Source organism: Dermochelys coriacea, chromosome 4 (assembly GCF_009764565.3).
Source record: "Dermochelys coriacea isolate rDerCor1 chromosome 4, rDerCor1.pri.v4, whole genome shotgun sequence".
NCBI classification, from domain to species: Eukaryota; Metazoa; Chordata; order Testudines; family Dermochelyidae; genus Dermochelys; species Dermochelys coriacea.
Window position 1 is genome coordinate 95,775,833 of NC_050071.1, and position 18,609 is coordinate 95,794,441.

The window sequence follows — 18,609 nt, forward strand, 5'->3', positions numbered from 1 at the left end:
CTGCCACTACCAGATATTATTTTACTATAATGAAGTAGCTATGACATTGGAAAGATTACTCTATAACTCATGGTAGTTCTGACAGATTAATTTGTCGTAATAAAGCAAATAACTCCTATATCCACTCTACATTCAATCCAATTTCTTTTGCTTTACTTAAAGAAAATCTAAAGCATAATCCATATTCTTTTTAAGATCTCTTTTCGTGAGCTTATAGTTAAATAACTTCAGTGTCTGTCATTATTAGCCTTTTCTTTGCCTAAGAAATTTCTTTTCTTTTGCCTACTTTTCAAAATGGAACTTTAACTCTTAAGTCACTTAGGCATGTTTTACCCCAAGCTTCTTTTACCTGTTAGCTTTTGCTTTCTTGTGAAGAGTCAGACTTAAAGTTAATGGGACTGAAATGGCACAGAATGTCAATAGGAGTTAGGTGCCCAACTGCCCTTTGTGCATCTCCCTCAAATTCTGTAGTCTTGACATCCAAAACACCAGTCCAGTCCCTTGTCCAGGAGAAGTAGTGAGGGACAGCTGGTTTGCTTGAAGTAGGAAGTTTTTTTTATTTGGCAGCTGTGTCTGGTCCGTTTTTTCTTTAGTCATGCATCAATTCACAACTAAGAACACTTTTCTTGAAGTTAACAAAAACCTGAGTTGCATTAGCTACATCAGCTGATTTTGCAACAAGAACTATTCATTTAAATATTATGCTATATAACTTCCTGTAGTTCAGTAAAGTATTTGTGCATTTTAATCACTAATGACTCTGCTATAGATAGGGCTTCTGATTTTAGGTTTTAACCAATAAACACCCCAGTACAACAAATAAAAAAACAGTGTTTATTCAAAAAGCATAGTAAAAACACTAGAAATGATTATTTATATTGTGACAGGGCAAGGCTAGATAGACATATTAGCTCCAGGCTAAACAAATCCCTGGTACCAGGTTAAGTGAAATGGAAGCTGCTCCAGGTCAATTAAGACACCTGGGACCAATTACGAACTTTGCAGAAGGCAGGGAGAAGGCTATGTTGATTGGGACACCTGAAGCCAATCAGGGGCTGGCTGAAACTAGTTAAAAGCCTCCCAGTCAGGTGGGTGTGGGAAGAAGTTGTGCTGTTGGAGAGGCTGAGTAGTACACACCATATCAGGCACAAGGAAGGAGGTCCTCAGCCACCTTGCTGGAAGGTACTGTGGTAAAAATCTTGCCTTGAACCAAGATTGCTGTTAAGTTTTAGTCGCTAGAGGTGTGTCTACACTCCAGTGTAAGCCCAGGGTTAATGGGACTTGAGTCAGCTGACCGATTTTAGAGAACCAAAGGCTTGAATGTCTATACTAATTCTTAGCCCTATGTTAACAATTTTCTAACCCAAGCTCAAACCTGGGGCTTTGGCATGCGCACTGGAGTACACAGACACAAGCCAAACCAACCATATCCCAGGTTTTCTAGTGCCATCCCAAAATGAGGCTTCTCTAGCCTTTTTGATTGTGATGAACTGTGGGAGACTGTCCACCCTGTAGGTTACAGGAAGTTTGAACAGTCTGACAAGTGGTCTTTTTGGTCTGTGCACTCCCATCTACTGGAACCAGCAACAGGGAGGAGGTGCCTTTCGAAGAAGTTCTCTTGCTTGCATTTTCACTTTTGTGTCAGGAAATGGGCAGAGCTTCCATGAGATGCTGGTGGACATTTCAACAGTGTTTTCTGACCCACCAAAGGCACCTGACGGATTCTATGATGGAAGAAGAGGAGGAGGAAACTCATGCATGGCAAACTCATATTGGCTGATACTGCTCAGTACGCTAGCACAGCTGTGGCTGCCCCTTATATGGCACTTCCAGTGCAGGGCTACAAGCATAGACTGGTGGGATCACATCATCATGCAGATTTGGGATGGCCAGCAGTGAGTCCAGAACTTTTGCACAAAGAAAACTACATTTCTGAAGCTTTGTGAGCAGTTTGACCGAAACCTTTGACTAAAAATGCATGAATGAAGTCACCCTTGATGGTCCTGAAGCAGGCTGTGATAGGTATCTGGAAGCTGGCTACCCCAGACTGGTACAGGTCTGTTTGGTGTTGAAAAGTTAACTGTGGGTAAAATGGTGGCAGAGGTTTCTGTGGCAAACAGGCATATGGTTTACCTCAAGGTGGCACGCATAAAAGATATTCCTGAAGTAACTGCTGGATTTGAGAGAATGGGGTTTCCTAACTATACTGGGGCATTGATGGGATTTGTGTGCACATAGCTTTCCCTCCTCAAGGAACCCAGGAGTACATAAACCACAAAGGGTACTATTCCATTGTTATGCAAGCCTTTGTGGACCACAGAGACCGATTTATGAATGTCAACGTGAGCTACACTGGAAAAGTCCATGATGCCAGGATTTTTCATCAGTTGGGAGTCTATATTCATGGACAGGCTGGAACAGTATTCCCACCAAACAACATTGTCATGAACAAAGTTACTGTCCCCACCATTATTCTGGAGGACCTCACATACCCTCTTTTGCCTTGGCTTATGAAACTGTACCTGATTTCAGAGGCCCTGGCAAAAGATAGTTTAATTACACTCTCTCAGTAGGCACAGAATAGTTGTTGAATGTGCTTTTGTCAGACTGAAAGCCCATTGGAGATGTTTACAGACCCATTTGAATGCCAGTGTCATCAATGCTGTCCACATTACTGGGGCTTGCTGTGCTCTTCACAATCTCTGTGAAGTCAGAAGTGAGCCATTTCCCCCTGAATGGACCTATGTCAGCACTGAATCGGTACCTTGAGCCAGAAAGTGCAGCTACCACAGCTGGAGCTGGATGCACCCGAGCAACAGAAGTCAGGGATGCTTTGTGCTTCCACATTAGGAGTTGCATGCCCCAATGTAAGAGAAGAAATAGTACCTGTAAAAATGTTCTTGGGGGAAGGACTAATTAATTGGGGTCGGGATGTTCAGTGCTTGGGAGGGGTGGATGCTTAATTGCCATGCAATATACTTATGGATGACATGATGAATAATGAATTGGTGGAGAAAAGGGGAATGAATCACAGTATGGGTTCATATAAGTAATTACTGAAACATAAATTGCTGTACCTAATGGTATAGAGGAATAATGTTTGCTTAGTAATGTATAATTGCTTCCGATCATGATTTTATGATGGGATGCAGTGATACCAATATATGTTCTGGATGACATAAAAGGCTTTATTTGTAAACGTATGTTAAAACAGTATAACAGTCACCCATTGCTACACAGGCCAGCTGCTATTACTACACCCCAAAACAAGTAAACGAAGAATATTTTCAAAACAAAACAAAAAAAGTGCAGGAAACAGTGGAAACACGACACAAACTCCCTACTGCTACATGTCTCCTGGCCTGTCTTTCCCTTCTTTCCCCATTTTCCATGCACTTGGTGCCAGGGGAGGGAGGTGGAGGTATCCATAGGAGAGAGGTTCAAGAAGGAAGGCTGCATGAGGTTTAGCTGCCCTACCGGCTGCTTATGGAGCCTGACTGCATGGTCCACCCTGATATGGAATTTTCTAAACTACCACTGGACAGCGGGTATGTTGCTGGGAAACCAGGCTGTGGTGTGGGAGAGGCAGCAGGAGCTGGTACTCTTCCAGCCATGATATAGGATGAGTCATTCAAACAGTTCTCTCTGTTGAGCTCTGTCCTCCTACGTTAACCTCCATTCCTGTTTCAGGAACTGCACTGCAAGTGCCTGCTCCCTTGCTGAGACCCTTCTCCTCCAGTTGCACGGCGAGCCTCAGCCTTTCCTCCTGCCTCTTGGCATCCCATTTCTCCCTCTGCTTCTGGTACTGTAATGGCTTGTCAACCCTCTTAAGAACTTCGACCATAACTGCATCATGGAAACACTTTATCTTGTAATGCTCCATGAAGGTACATTGGGTCAGGGGTCGAGTTCTGGATGTACAGCAGCCAGTAGAGGGGTCAAAAGGCTTGGAATAGGACAAGAAACAGAAGGTTTCTGTCATCTAGTCTGTCCCTTGCACTCACTGCAGGACAAAGTATTATCTAGATCATCCCTGACAGGTGTTTTTGTAACCTGCTTTTAAAAATCCCCAATGATGGAGTTTCCACAATCACCCTAGGCAATTTATTCCAATGCTTAACCACCCTGACAGTTAGGAAGTTTTCCTAATGTCCAACCTAAACTGCCCTTGCTGCAATTTAAGCCCATTGCTTCATGTCCTAACCTCTGAGGTTAATGACAACAATTTTTCTCCCTCAGCCTTATAACAACCTTTTATGACTTGAAAACTGCTATATCACCTCTGTCTTCTCTTCTCCAGACTAAACAAACCCAATTTGTCCACATCTTTCCTGAAACCTGGACACAATTCTCCAGTTGAGGCTGTATCAGGGAGGGGCAGAGCACAAGAATTCTTCTTGTGTCTTGCTTACAACACTCCTGATAATATATCCCAGAATGATGTTCCCTTTTTTTTTTTGCAACTATGTTACACCGTTGACTCATTTTTATGTTGTGATCCACTATGAACCCCAGATCCCTTTCCTCAGTACTTCTTCGTAGGCATCATTTCCCATTTTGTATGTGCGCAACTGATTGTTCCTTCCTCAGGGGAATAATTTGCACTTTTCCTTATTGAACTTCCTCCTGTTTACTTCAGACCGTTTTCTAGCAGCGTAGCCATGGCATCATCGGTAGTGGCAGTGGAGGCACAGTAGGTATGTACATGGCATGGCTAAGCCAGGCCTGCCCAGCTGCTACCCATGCTGCCATGGCTACAATGTTATTTATACTTGTACTAGCTTGGTGAGAGCTAGCATGAGTATATGTATGCATGCAGGGGACTCACCCTCCTAGCTTGTAGCAAAGAGGTAGCCAAAGTTGGCTCTTCAGGTTCTCATCCTTTACCATCCAAAGCCACTTCACAACCTACTGGTCTCACAAATCACCCAGCCTGTGCTTGGTGCTTTACATAAATGATGCACAAAAATGATAAGCCTGTGCCAAGAAGCTTACAATCAAAGCCTGAGTCTGCAAGCTCGGTCTGCTGAACTCAGTGCTTATTACTGCAAGTAGTCCCATTAACTCAAGTGACTGAGGTCAAGGTAGGAGGTCAGTGAAGTGCACCATAGGGACTACATTCAGTAGTATTTGCAACATTAGGCCAGAAGGTAACTGTAGCAAGACAAGATGAAGAAAAACATGACTTCAACCAAAAAGAAGGGAGGAATAAAGGAAGGAATTAATAAAATAAACATATGCAGCTGCTAGGATATGCTCTATGCAACACCCCAGCACAGAGAGACTATACTATTTTAAAAAGCATGTTTCCCACGCTGAGCTCTCAGTTTAATGTTTTTCCGGGTCTTTGTCATGGTCTGGCACAGTCTGCATCATCTTAGTTCCTTTTGCCCCAACATAGAGTCAGAGAGCATCTGGCTGCTCCAGGGGTCCATAAGGGCAGAGAAGGGCACAAGAAGTTTTTCCTTTTCTTAGGAACAACTGAATGTAGTTGCTGTCCATACATTCCTCTGAGTGCAGTGACTGTCTCATTCCAGTACATGATGCAAGACATCCCAAAGAGGATGGGAAGGAGCAGGGAGCCTGCAATGTGCACCTCTGCTTGGGGCCACCTAACCCACCTTCTTCTTGCCCCTTTTCAGCTTGCTATCACCACTACCAGGCTGTCCTCACCCACTTCACACTAGAAAGCCTCAAAGGAGCAAGGAGAAGGTGGGGCCGGAGGAGGATGGCTCCAAGGAGAAATGCTTACTGCATTCTCTGTGTGTGTGTAGCAATGGCCGCACCTCCCCACGCACAACATGAATTCAACTTCACACCTCAACCACCACTGGAGGGCAATGCCTCACTGAGACAATCCAGAAGAAAACGTTTACATGTGTACATGTTTGCTGGAGCAGGCTGTAAAAGGACAGCAGCCCAGAATGACAAAGAATAAGGGGAAAGCACCCAACGTTCAAACAGAGTGTGGAAGATGGCAGTTGGTTATGTCTTGGTAATACCATAGGTTTTGGTTTTGTATTTTGGTGGGATATACGCAAGCCCAAATCCTTTTACAATAGGTGCAATGCTTTGTATCCCTGTTGTAACAGAGCAGCCAAAGTTTCAGTGGGTCATATGGAAACTCTAGCCGTATCCTCTTGGCCATACTCCCTACACTAGCAGAGAGAAGGAGGGTGGAGTAGAAGCTGCAATGCCTCTTCCATGTCACTGAAGAAGCCCCCTATATTCTGGTGATCATCCCATGGCCAGTTGTCTGTGCCCAGATTCTGCAGAGATGGAACTGCTTTACCAGGACTTGGGCCATAAGCTCCAAATACCCTGCAGCCTTGTCATTATTAGACAGATAGTTCTTTGCAGGCTTCCAAGTGGAAGTGACTCATCAGGAAATTATTACACCTTTAATTAAAAATTAACTGATTATTTTATTCAATTTAATTTTCTTGTTCAGTGTTTTCCTTTTTCCACCAAAAAATGAGAAATAAAACTTGATATGACAACCCATTGACTAGCCGTTAGAGGAATTAATCAAGTATATTTAGATGTCTGTACATTGTGTAAAGGGGGAAAACCCCAAAAAACATGATTTAGAGCACATTTTGCAAGATTGTCTGTATCTAATATGAGCTATAAGCCATTTTCAAAGATAATAGCTATCACATCAAAATAAAAGAGCTATTAGCTGGAGTAGCACCTTCCAACATTTATTTTTGTGACTTAGTGTTTACTGGGTTAGTAGCACGTTTTATTCCCCCATTCTTACAATAAGAATAGTTTCTTATTTTTTTAAAAAAAACAGTAACGTATCACAAATCTTGCAATTATTTGGCCTCAGAAACTGATTGACAAATTTAATAAGTTAGTCTATTAGGCTTTGACAGCACACGTGTAACGTATTTAATATTAAATCTGTGTGTCATTTTTCTCTCTCAGAGAGACTTTTTAAAAATTATTTTCCATAATTTGTAAGAAGTCTCTGTAAACAGAAAAGTGGAAGAAAAAGTAGAATGGGGAAAAAATGGAAGGTGATTAACTTTACTGCTATGAGAACAAATAGCATGTCAAAAAGTTCACAGCAAGAAGTTTTTGAAAATCATCTTTACAAATACTGCTGGATCTCTATCTGACCCCTGATCAAGCGCCATCTTCATGGAGTAGAAATAAAGTTTCTTTCTAACTTTTCAGGAATTGCCATGCTGAATTAGAACATTGTTAACCTGCCTGTTGCACACATTTGGGTTCCATTACATATGATGTAAAATCTGATAATGTAAGATCACATTCTCTCAGTCTCATCCATCTCTCTTGCCTTCCTTCTCCAGTTCCCCAGAAATCTCTCTGTCTGTGCATCCTTCTCAACAGTGTGCCCTCCAATTGTGTCTAACTCCTTAATCTCTCCCATCCTCATATTTCCTCACCTCTCAGATTTCCCCTTTAGCCCCAAATACAACTTCACCCTTGAAAATTTTGACCCCCAAGGGCATTAAGCCATTGTATACCCCTTTCTCCAAATATTTTGCTCATCTCCCTCTCTGCCCCATTCCACTCACTCCATGCCCAAACACTCTCTGTGTTTTCTTCAGAAATAAGGCGAGAGCTGAGTAGCTTGGCTGGGGAGAAGGGTCTCTGCTACCAATTGCTTTCCTCCCTCTTGCTCCCAGCTGCAGCTAGTTCCTGTAGTTGAAGCTGGGCACAGTTCCAGGACCCGCTCCTTATCTTCTCCTTTGCTGCTTCTGTTGTCTGAACCACCCATAGCTCTTTATACCTCTTTCCCTACCCACCAAATAACCTTTTTAGGCATGGCTTCAGGTGGTTAGAGCTGCCCCTGCTCTCAGGCTGGATAGTGAGAGTATCGGTGCCCCAAGTGGATACAGTGAAACCATTTATGCCAGTATAGCTGGTATATCCTACTGGCTAGATGTGTAAAGAGAACACTTACAATAACAGCTCAGAAACAGAACAGGTGCATTCGGTATTTCAGTCACGTTTGTAGCATAGCTGTATAGTTTGATACAAGGGTCAATTTGGGCTATCTCTGTTTACAGCCGTGTGAAGTAATCCTTTTTATTATGGTGGCTGCCATCTTGTCTCTGGAATCTCAACTTTTATTTTTAAAATTAAGTAACTAGCACTTACAATGAAAATCTAATAATCTCCAAAATGTAAACATAATAGAACTAATGCAATAATGCTTGCCTGAGTCTTCAGAGCATCTGGAATAATTGCTATGGGAGGTGTGAATTGCTCTATTCACCTTACATGTCATTACATGTAATTTTAGCTCTGAATCCTAGTTGTTATAACCTTAATTATTACAATTTAGTTAATATTAACTATTTCACTGCTGAACAAAACACAGAAGAAAGATATTAGAAGATTGGTGTACCCTACAAATGAAGGCCAAGACTTTAACAAAGAACAAAAAGGAATTGAATACATTCATGGAGGATGGGTCCATCAGTGGTTATTAGCCAGGATGGGCAGGGATGCAAAACCATGGTCTGAAGTGTCTCTAGCCTCTGTTTGGCAGAAGCTGGGAATGAGCAACAAGGAATGGATCGCTTGATGATTACCTGGTCTGTTCATTCCCTCTCTAGCACCTAGCATTGGCCACTGTTCAGAAGACAGGATACTGGGCTAGATGGACCATTGGTCTCACCCAGTATGGCCTTTCTTATGCTCGTGTGTTCTACAGTGAATGGCATCACATTTTGGTGCCTCAAGTGAACAGAGCTTGGATAGTGGGTGGAACTTCCAGTATCACTATTTTTTACCCACAGTTCAAAGCCTTTTTTGATAAGGTTACTTTAAAAGTAAATCTATAATTATAATTGTTGAAGCAAACCTGGCATGAATAATGCTAGCTAGAAATGTGACAAGAATATATAAAACAGAAATTCTTTACATTATTTTCTCCATTTAAAATTGTTCCCAAAGATGTCACAGCCCCATCAAGCTACGGTCATGTGTCTGATGTGGAAACCTTTCACTTAAAAAAACCCTGAAATGTTTCCATGGAGATCAGCCAGAGGTAGCCAAATGACGAACTGCTTCCCTCTGCATTCACTTTGGTTTCTATGGTTTCCAGACAGAGGGGGAAAATGAAGTTGCTGATTTTTGTAAAATGTAAAAGGTTAATACAAACCAAAAGACCGAACTGGTGTCATTCTACCAGCAAAAGTAATCTTTGTCTCCTCAGTCAGTGAAGAGATTTGTATAAGGCATGTTGTACAGCCTTATAGCTTTAAGCACTTATTCTAGGAGAAATATCAGTTATTTCCTACAAAGCAGTAACACTACTTCAGAGTTACAAATAGGAATCTGAGTTTGGAAATACTAATGTTAATAGTGATTAGCAGCAGCTGAGTAGCTACAATTTTACCTTCCTGTTGCACTCTGAAATATTGATGTTGCATAAATCTGAATTCCATTAAAAATGTGGATGTAAAATGTGGTAATGCAATATCACATTATATTGAGAGTGACAGTAGTGATATGAAGCCAGTTAGAAGAAAAGCAATATTGCAGCCCTTACCTATAGGACAAACCTTGGTAGTTAGTGAATTTGGGATATAGATTTTTCAATAGTGAGCAGGTGTCATGACCCACAGGTCTCCAATGTGGGTCCATCGGGGAACAGCCATACTCCAACCCTCCACCTGGCTGCCCGCTGACAACTGCTTACCTAGGACCCACAAAGTTCAGCCGCAGTTTGAGGCTCTGCCCTTGAGGGCCTATTGGCAGAGTCACAGAGCTGATTGGTCTTTGGCCCTACTTAAACCAGCAGCAAGAACAGGAAGCAGTGTGAACAACTGGGATCCACCCTGCTGTCAACTGTGGGCCTTGCACTTCCTGCTCCTGGAGCTTGACTCCTGGTGTCTGATTTGTGGTTCCTGACCTCCAGTTTGTCTTTTGCCTCTGACTCTGATATCCTGACCCAGTCTGACTGACTCCTAACTTGTGGTTCTGATCTCCAAGTATCCTGACCCAGCTGACGCTTGATTCCTCTCTCATGTCTGTGGACTCTGGCTCTGATGTCTGTGACAGCATGGCAATTTTGTTCTCCTTGGGTCTTTGCATGGCGACAAGAGAAATGCAATAGTTAAGTCAACACCTCTAAGATACAGTCTTTTCTCTCCATCCACACAGCTAAAATTCTTGTCCAGGTTCTCAGTATGTTTCTACTTCTGCAACATACTCTTCTCTGACATTGAAAAATTCCATCTTGTCCCACTTATCCATTCATAGACTCACGCATTCTAAGTCCAGAAGGGACCATTATGATCATATAGTGATGTGTTGACCTCAACACAAATCATAGGACTTCCCCAAACCAATTTATAGAGCAGATCTTACAGAAAAACATTCAATCTTAATTTTAAAAATTGTCAGTGATGGAGAAGCCACCACAACTCTTGGTAAATTGTTCCAATGGTTAATTACTCTCACTGTTAAAAATGTATGCCTTATTTCCAGCGTGAATTTGTCTAGCTTCAACTTCCAGCCATTGGATCGTATACCTTTCCCTACCAGATCGCAGAGCCCATTATTAAATATTTGTTCCCTGTGTAGGTACTTATTAACTGTAATTAAGTCAACACTTAACCTTCTATTTGTTAAAGCTAAACAGATTGAGCTCCTTGAGTCTGTCACTATACCGCATGTTTTCCAATCCTTTAATTGTTCTCGTGGCTCTTTTCTGAACCGTCTCCAATTTATCTTGAATTGTGGGCTCCAGAACTGGACACAGTATTCCAGCAGCAGTTGCACCAGTGCCAAAAACAGAGGTAAAATAATCACTCTAATTCTCAATATTCCCCTGTTTATGTATCCCAGGGTCATGTTAGCTCTTTTGGTCACAACATCCCCTGGGGAGCTCTCGTTCAACTGATTATCCACTACAACCCCCAGATCTTTTTCATCTTTTTTAATCAAAATGGTTGCAGCACATTTTGATTAAAAAAACTAGAATAATATAAAATTCTAGATAAGTCTATTACATCAATACTATTACTTTTATCATCCAAACTTGTAACCTTATAAAAAAAAGCAAGTTAATTTGACAGGATCTGTTTTTCATAAACATATGTTGATTTGCATTAATTATATTATCCTGTGAAGGAGTGTACCAACCCTGCACTGGAGAGATGAGGATGGACAAACTGCTCTGGGTCCAAGAGACCACACCCCCTCACCCTTGTCGGGCACACTTCCTGTTGAGGAAGTGTTCAAAAGGGAACAAATCAGCTGAGTCTGGGGTGACTGAAAAGGAGAGCAGTTGAGTGCAGCAATCTCCTGCCAGGAAACTGGTGGGACTCCATGCTGCCAGGGTTGAGCCTCTTAGCTGCATCATGGGAGGCCAGTTGACTACAGAGAACAAAGGGGATGACTTCTTGTTGCCAGTGGAGGAGTTGCCAGAGACTGAGCAGAGGGAATGTGAGAGGGACCCCATGTCCAACACCAGAGACAACGCTGCAGGGACTGGGATGAGGGTAGAAAGTGACCCAGGGAATACATTTGGGGGGCATTAGGACCTGAATCCTGTGTCAGGGTACCTTGTTTTGAAGGGCCCTGGTTGGGTTAGATGGATACTCCATCACATTCTACTCCACATTCTAACCTGGGCCTAGGTTTCCCTACCCTCCTCATTCTTGCCACTGGATGATACTACCCCTGTGCTAGGGGACTAGGGCTCATGACTTGCAAGGAGAGGGTGAGGGAACTTCACTTATTTAGTCTGCAAAAGAGAATGGTGAGGGGGACTTGATATCAGCCTTCAACTACCTGAAGGGGGGTTCCAAAAAGGATGGACCTAAGCTGTTCTCAGTGGTGGCAGATGACAGAACAAGGAACAATGGTCTCAAGTTGCAGTGGAGGTGGTCTAGGTCTGGAAAAACTATTTCACTAGGAGGGTGGTGAAGCACTGGAATGGGTTACCTACGGAGGTGGTGGAATGTACATCCTTAGAGGTTTTTAAGGCTTGGCTTGACAAAGCCCTGGCTGGGATGATTTAGTTGGGATTGGTCCTTCTTTGACCGGGGGTTGGACTAGATTACCTCTTGAGGTCTCTTCCAACCCTAATATTCTATGATTCTATTGTCACTAGGTGAAGTGGCCTCTGGGTCTCCCACTGTTGGGTGTTATATGCCAGAGCACCACCATTAGGTGGTATTATCAGCCTGGAGCATCCAGCCAGCCCCCTGACACACTCACTTGGAGTTCTTTATTAATCAAGTCCTGTATCAGCTGCTCCATTATCTTGCCCGGGATCGATGTGAGACTGATAGACCTATAATTACTCAGCTCATCCCATTTATCCATTTTAAAAAAATAGCACAAAATTAGTTTTCTTCCAGTCTTCTGGAACTGCCTCAGTGTTCCAAGACTTTTTGAGAATCAACATTAACGGTGCAGTCAGCTCCTCAGCCAGCTCTTTTAAAACTCTTGTCCTGCTGATTTTAAAATGTTTAACTTTAGTAGCTTCTGTTTAACATCCTCCAGAGGTACTAGTGGATGGAAAGAGTGTTATTATCACCATTTGATGTGACTATATCATCTTTTCCCCCCAAATATAGAACAGAATACAAATGCAGAACAGCGACATAAAAGGTAAAAATAAAACATTTTACAAATATATTGGAAGCAAGAGAAATACCAATGAAAGAATAAGCCCATTACTGAATGAGGAGGGAAAGACAGACATGTTAGATGTCTTCAAGTCAGCAGAACCTGACAAAATACATCCTAGCATATTTAAGGAACTGGCTGAAGAGATCTCTGAGCCATTAGCGTTTACCTTAGATAAATTATAAGGACAGGAGAGATAATAGAGGAGTGGAATAGGGCAAATTAAGTACCTATCTATAAAAAGGGGAATAAGAGCAATGTAGAAAATTATAGACCAGACAGATTAATTTTAGTACTCAGAAAGATAATGGAGCAAATAATCAAACAATCAATTTGTAAGCACATAGAAGATAAGGTGATAAGTGACCATCAACATGAATTTGACAAGAACACATCATATCAAATCAACATAATATCCTTCTTGGATGGGGTAACAAGCATTGTGGATAGCGGGGAAGCAATAGATGTAATATATCTTGACTTTATTAAGGCTTTTCACATTGTCTTCCATGACCTTCTCAGAAGTAAACTAGGGAAATATAACCTAGATGAATCTACTTGAAAGGTGGGTGCACAACTGGTTGGAAAACTATACTCAAAAAGTAGTTATCAATTGTTCACAGTCAAGCTGGAAAGGCATATTGTGGGGTCCTGCTGGATCGATTCTGGGTCTATTCAATAGCTTCATAAATGATTTGGATAATGGCATAAAGAGAACACTTACAAAGTCTGTGGGTGATACCAAGCTGGGAGGGGTTGCAAGCACTTTGGAGAGCAGGATTAGAATTCAAAGTGATCTTGGCAAACTAGAGAAATGGTCTGAAATAAATAGGATGAAATTCAATATGGACAAATGCAAAGTTCTAAACTTAGGAAGAAATAGTCAATTGCTCAAATACAAAGTGAGAAATTCCTGCCTAGGAAGGAGTACAGCAGAAAAAGATTTGGGGGTTTTAGTGAATCACAAACTAACTATGAGTCAATAATGTAATATGGTTGCAAAAAAAAAAAAAAGCAAACATCATTCCTGGGATGTATTAGCAGGAGTGTTGTAAGCAAGCATAAGAAGTAATTCTTCCAATCAGCAATGATAAGGCCTCAACTGGAGTACTGTGTTCATTTCTGGGCACCACACTTTGGGAACGATGTAGACAAATTGGAGGAAGTCCAGAGGAGAGCAAAAAATGATTAAAGGTCTAGAACATGTGACCGATGAGGAAAGATTGAAAAAGTAGATTTGTTTGTTTTGAAGAAGAGAAGACTGAGGGCCCTGGGACATAACAGTCTTCAAGTATGTAAAAGGTACTTATAAAGAGGAAGGTGATAAATTGTTTTCCTTATCCACTGAGGACAGAACAAGAAGTAATGGGCTTAAATTGCAGCAAGGGAGAGTTAGGTTAGACATTAAGGAAAAACTTCTCCATTCTCAGAGTAGTTAAATATTGGAACAAATTACCTAGCAAGGTTGTGGAATTTCCCTCATTGGAGGTTTTTAAGAACAGGTTAGACAAACATCTGTCAGGGATATTCTAGATAGTATTTAGTCCTTTCTCAGTGCAGAGTTCTACGATTCTGTTTGAACACTTCTGCCTTTTCTATATTATTATTGATAATTCTACCATTTCCATCTAGAGATGGACAAATACCCTTGTCAGGATTCTTTTTTTTCCTAACATATTTTTAAAAAAACTCCTTATTGTCCTTATCTCTGATGGCCATACATGTCTCCTTTTGTCCCTTGGTATCCCTTATCAATTTTCTATAATTCCTAACTTCTGATTTATATTCATTACTATCAACTCCCCCTTTTTTCCATTGGTTGTATTTTGTTGGTTTTATTGTTTTACAGTTGCCTTCACTTCTTCTCTCAATTAGGTTGGCTTTTTAACCAGCACAGTCTTTTTCCTTGAGTGTGGCTTTTTGGGCATCTAGTAAGGTTATCTTAATTAACATTCAGATTTGTCAGATTAAATTTTTCCTCTCAGCTGCATTGGCTCATAGTTGTTTTCAGCTTTGTGAAATTGGCTCTATTAAAGCACCAGTTATATATATTACTGGTTTTGACTTTATTCTGCTTGCACGTTATAAATGTGATCAAGTCATGATCACTTGTACCTAAGTTATCATTAACTCTTAGTTCTGTGATCAGTTCCTCTTTATCTGTTAGGACAGGGTCTAATACAGAATTCCTCCATGTTGGCTGCAACACATTTTGAGTTAGGAAATTGTCATCTATTATGTTTAGACATTCCAAAGATGATTTAGTATTGGCAGCATGAGACCACCAGCATATGTCACTCAAACTGAAGTGATCATGCAGCTTTTTTTCTTATCTATCGTAGTTAATTGCATACGGGAGGAGTCATCCTGTTCACTAGTGTGATTTGGATTCCTACAGTGATTCAGAATACTGCTGCAAAGATCATCTTTCATGGCTCTTTGCTTTGACCACATCAGCTCTCTCTTTGCTTCCCTCACTGGTTCTTCTTTCAACAATGAATCGAAAGCACACGACTTATCTGCACTTCCAAGGCTTTCCAAGTTATGTGTCTTACCCTATTGAGTGAATGACTGTAAAATTAGGTGGGTAGGGCACTAACGTAGTTGGTGGGAGACTCAGGGTCCAGTCCCCTGGCTCCAGTGACACTCTAATTATTTGTCCAAAGAGGAATAGCTTGAACCGGAGAGATTGTGGGGATTCAGGAATTAGGGCTTGCAACTGAGCCTGGGACAGCTAGCTCCACCTCCCCAGTAAGAAAGAGAGGACTCGCAGCTGAATCATTATTGGCTTGCAGCAGAATCACTTGACTGATCAGGCCACCTGATTGGCTGAGGAATCAGCAGACCTGCTCTTAAGACCAGCATCAGCAATGGAACAAAGGTTGCTCAAAGCATTTGCTCATAATTGTGTTAGTTCCCATTCTCCCCTTGTTCCCTGCCCTGCCTCACTCCAGATAACCCGTCTCTGAACCTCGGCTCTGATTCCTGACTTCTTACTTTGGCTCTGACCCTTGTCTATGGTTTCTGACCATTGGCTCTGATTCCTGACTTCTCACTCTAGCTCTGGTGTCTGACTCTGGACTCTATTCCTAGCTGCCTAATTCCTGCTCTAACTACTAGGCTGGGTTCCTGCTCTAATCACTAGATCTGATTACCCATGTCCCTGTCTCTGATAGAGGGACCCTCACGTCAGGACATCCCATAGCTGAGTAGTTAGTGCATTCTACTGAGAAATGGGAGACCCCTAATTAAATACCTTCTTCCATCCCAAGTAGAGGGGGACATTGAACCTGGTCTCCCACATCCTGGGTGAGTGTTCTAACCATTGGGATAAAAATTACAAGGTCACTGCTACTGGTTGGAGTTTGAATGGGACCTAATCTGGTAGCTGGTCTCTGAGTGTGCGTACTGGATCTAGCCCACGGATGAGATAGGTGGAAGAGTGCCTGTTTGTGGGTTGCTCTGGGGCTTAGGCAGGAGATGGGTGCTTGGACATCGAGTGTGAGACAGCAGTGTGTGTGTCCAGAGACAGAAACTTATGAGTCTAGAGAACTTTTACAGTGGAAATTTAGATTCTGAGTGAGTTTAGGTACCTTCAGAGTTAGGCAGAGTTAGCTGAGTGGGAATTTTGTGGATTACAGAGGGGCATAAAATAGGATTTAAGTATCTTTGTGGGTCCAAGATGATGTGACCAATCTGTATATTAGGCTTTTTTATAGTATTGTTGCCCAAGAGCTTTCCCTCTGTGTCCCAGGACCTACCACCCTCTCCCATCCCCAATATTTTATTTAACTGGCTATTTCGCTCCTGAATTCACCAAAACTTCATCAAATCCTCTTCAAATTGCATCTAACATTTACTTCCAGACTCAGCTGTACAACTTAACTCCAAGATCGCTTATCTATTGTCTTTTATCTATTATTGTGATTTCAGCTCTTAGTGATTTCAGTAGCTAGCAAGGGAACCTCACTGCTAGTGCAGGCTGGGCAGTCTTTCTCAGAAACACTGTTGGGCAGCAGATATAAGGCTTATAATAGCTGAAATCACTGAGAGCTGGATGGAACCTCAAGAGACTCCACCTGGCAGAAAGGTTACACATAGAAACCCCTTAAGATCAGTAGTTTTTGAAGGATGAATAGGAAATGTGGGACACAGCACAAAGATGCCTTAAAATATTACTAGTGATAACAATACTGAAAGAGGGTGTTCCTTGATGAGCTGTTGTATTTGAATAGTTCCTTCACAATATTCTGGCTAAACACCTTGTTGGTGTTTCCCAGAAGCAAACGCATTAAAAATTCAGGTATAGAGCCAATATTCATAACCTCAGATACAAAAATGATACATGCATACAAATAGCATAATCATTTTCAGTGAATCATAACTTTTCCATAGACATCTTACATGCCACATTTTGTACAAGATTTGTTGCAATTATATAACTGTGGTAGCAACAATGTTCTACAGGTTATATTTTATTAGATAACGTCACACTGGCATATACATCTGGAAGAGATGAGGATGTCCAGGAACCAGAGTTCCTTCAAAGCTCTTCAACTGAGCCTTCCCTTATAGCAAAAAACAAAAAACCCAATTGCTAGTAGATGGAAGAAAGAGCGTGGCATGAGCAAGCTATATCTCGCACATACCCTGCAGAATTCTTGGGCATGCTCTTATGCCTTGGGAATAGGTGCTATGTTACACCTAGATAGAGAGATCTAGTGTGAGAGACACTTCTTTGGCTTTCTGTGCTTGGAAAAACATAGCACTAACTACAAGAAGATAGCATTACCAGAACTGAAGCTCTGTGCCAAAAATGCTCTATTTATTTATTTATTTTAAATTATTTTAAGCACAGATTCAGATCTTTCGTTTCCTCTAGGTCACTTTTACTTGCTCTTGGCTTTATGACTTTCAGTTTTCTTAGGCAGCACCACAGCCTGGATGTTGGGCCAAACACCCCCTTGAGCAATAGTGACTTTCCCCAGTAGCTTGTTGAGCTCCTCGTCATTATGGATGGCGAGCTGCAGATGGCGGGGGGATGATCCTGTTTTTTTTGTTATCCCGAGCAGTGTTGCCAGCCAACTCGAGAATCTCAGCGGTCAGATATTCTAAGATGGCAGCCATATAAACAGGGGCTCCAGCTCCAACTTGCTCAGCATAATTACCCTTCAGGAGAAGCCGATGAACACGTCCCACTGGGAACTGCAAGCCAGCCCGAGATGAACAAGACTTTGCCTTAGCCCTCACTTTGCCACCTTGTTGCCGTTGGCCCAACATTGCAATGCTTCTTCACCACAGCCACCACCGTTCACAGAAACAGAAACAAACAGAAAAAGCATCTGAAAACAGAGTCAAATTCTGCTGTCCAATATACCTATGCAGCCCCATTGGACTCAGTAGGGTTACATGAGAGAAGAAGAGCCGTGTCCGTGTAATATTTCTATCCTTTTCTAAATAGCATGTATTCATTTAAAAAAAACCTCTCAAATAATTCAGGATTCCTCTCTCTAACCATCCACAGATGAGAGACCAAAAGCATAAGTACTCATAGTTTGATATGACCTTTTCAAATCAGAGAAAAACTAGGAATTCTGCAAGAAGCCGTCCTATCGATGCATATGCTGAAGGAGCTGTTTGTCAAGAATTTAACAGCTGCTGCTCATGAGCCATAGCCTTGATCTATTGGCTTAGCCTTTTTAGTCAGAGTGTCTATACATTTTGATATTTCATTAAGTCTGAAGCAAGTACAAAAGTTCTTATTGTCACCAGAACAGAGAGAAAACCAGGATTTGAATATATTCTCTTTGTGAATATAAGAGGGAATAGTTTAACTCGGAACTGCATCACTAGTAGATTTAAAATACTAAAATGCCAGCTGTAGAAAAGAGAGCATTGCCAGCTGTGGAGTGCACATGAGAAAGGCTCCCTCCTTTGGGCTTCCTAAGGTGCTATGGACCTAAAGTGTGTGTCTAATCCTGT

General features: G+C 41.8%; 1 pseudogene; it reads right to left on the bottom strand.

The window, feature by feature from the left end:
* Positions 1–17,474: 17,474 nt before the first annotated feature.
* On the bottom strand, positions 17,475–18,032 carry LOC119854652 (annotated as a pseudogene).
* Between the last annotated feature and the right edge of the window lie 577 nt (positions 18,033–18,609).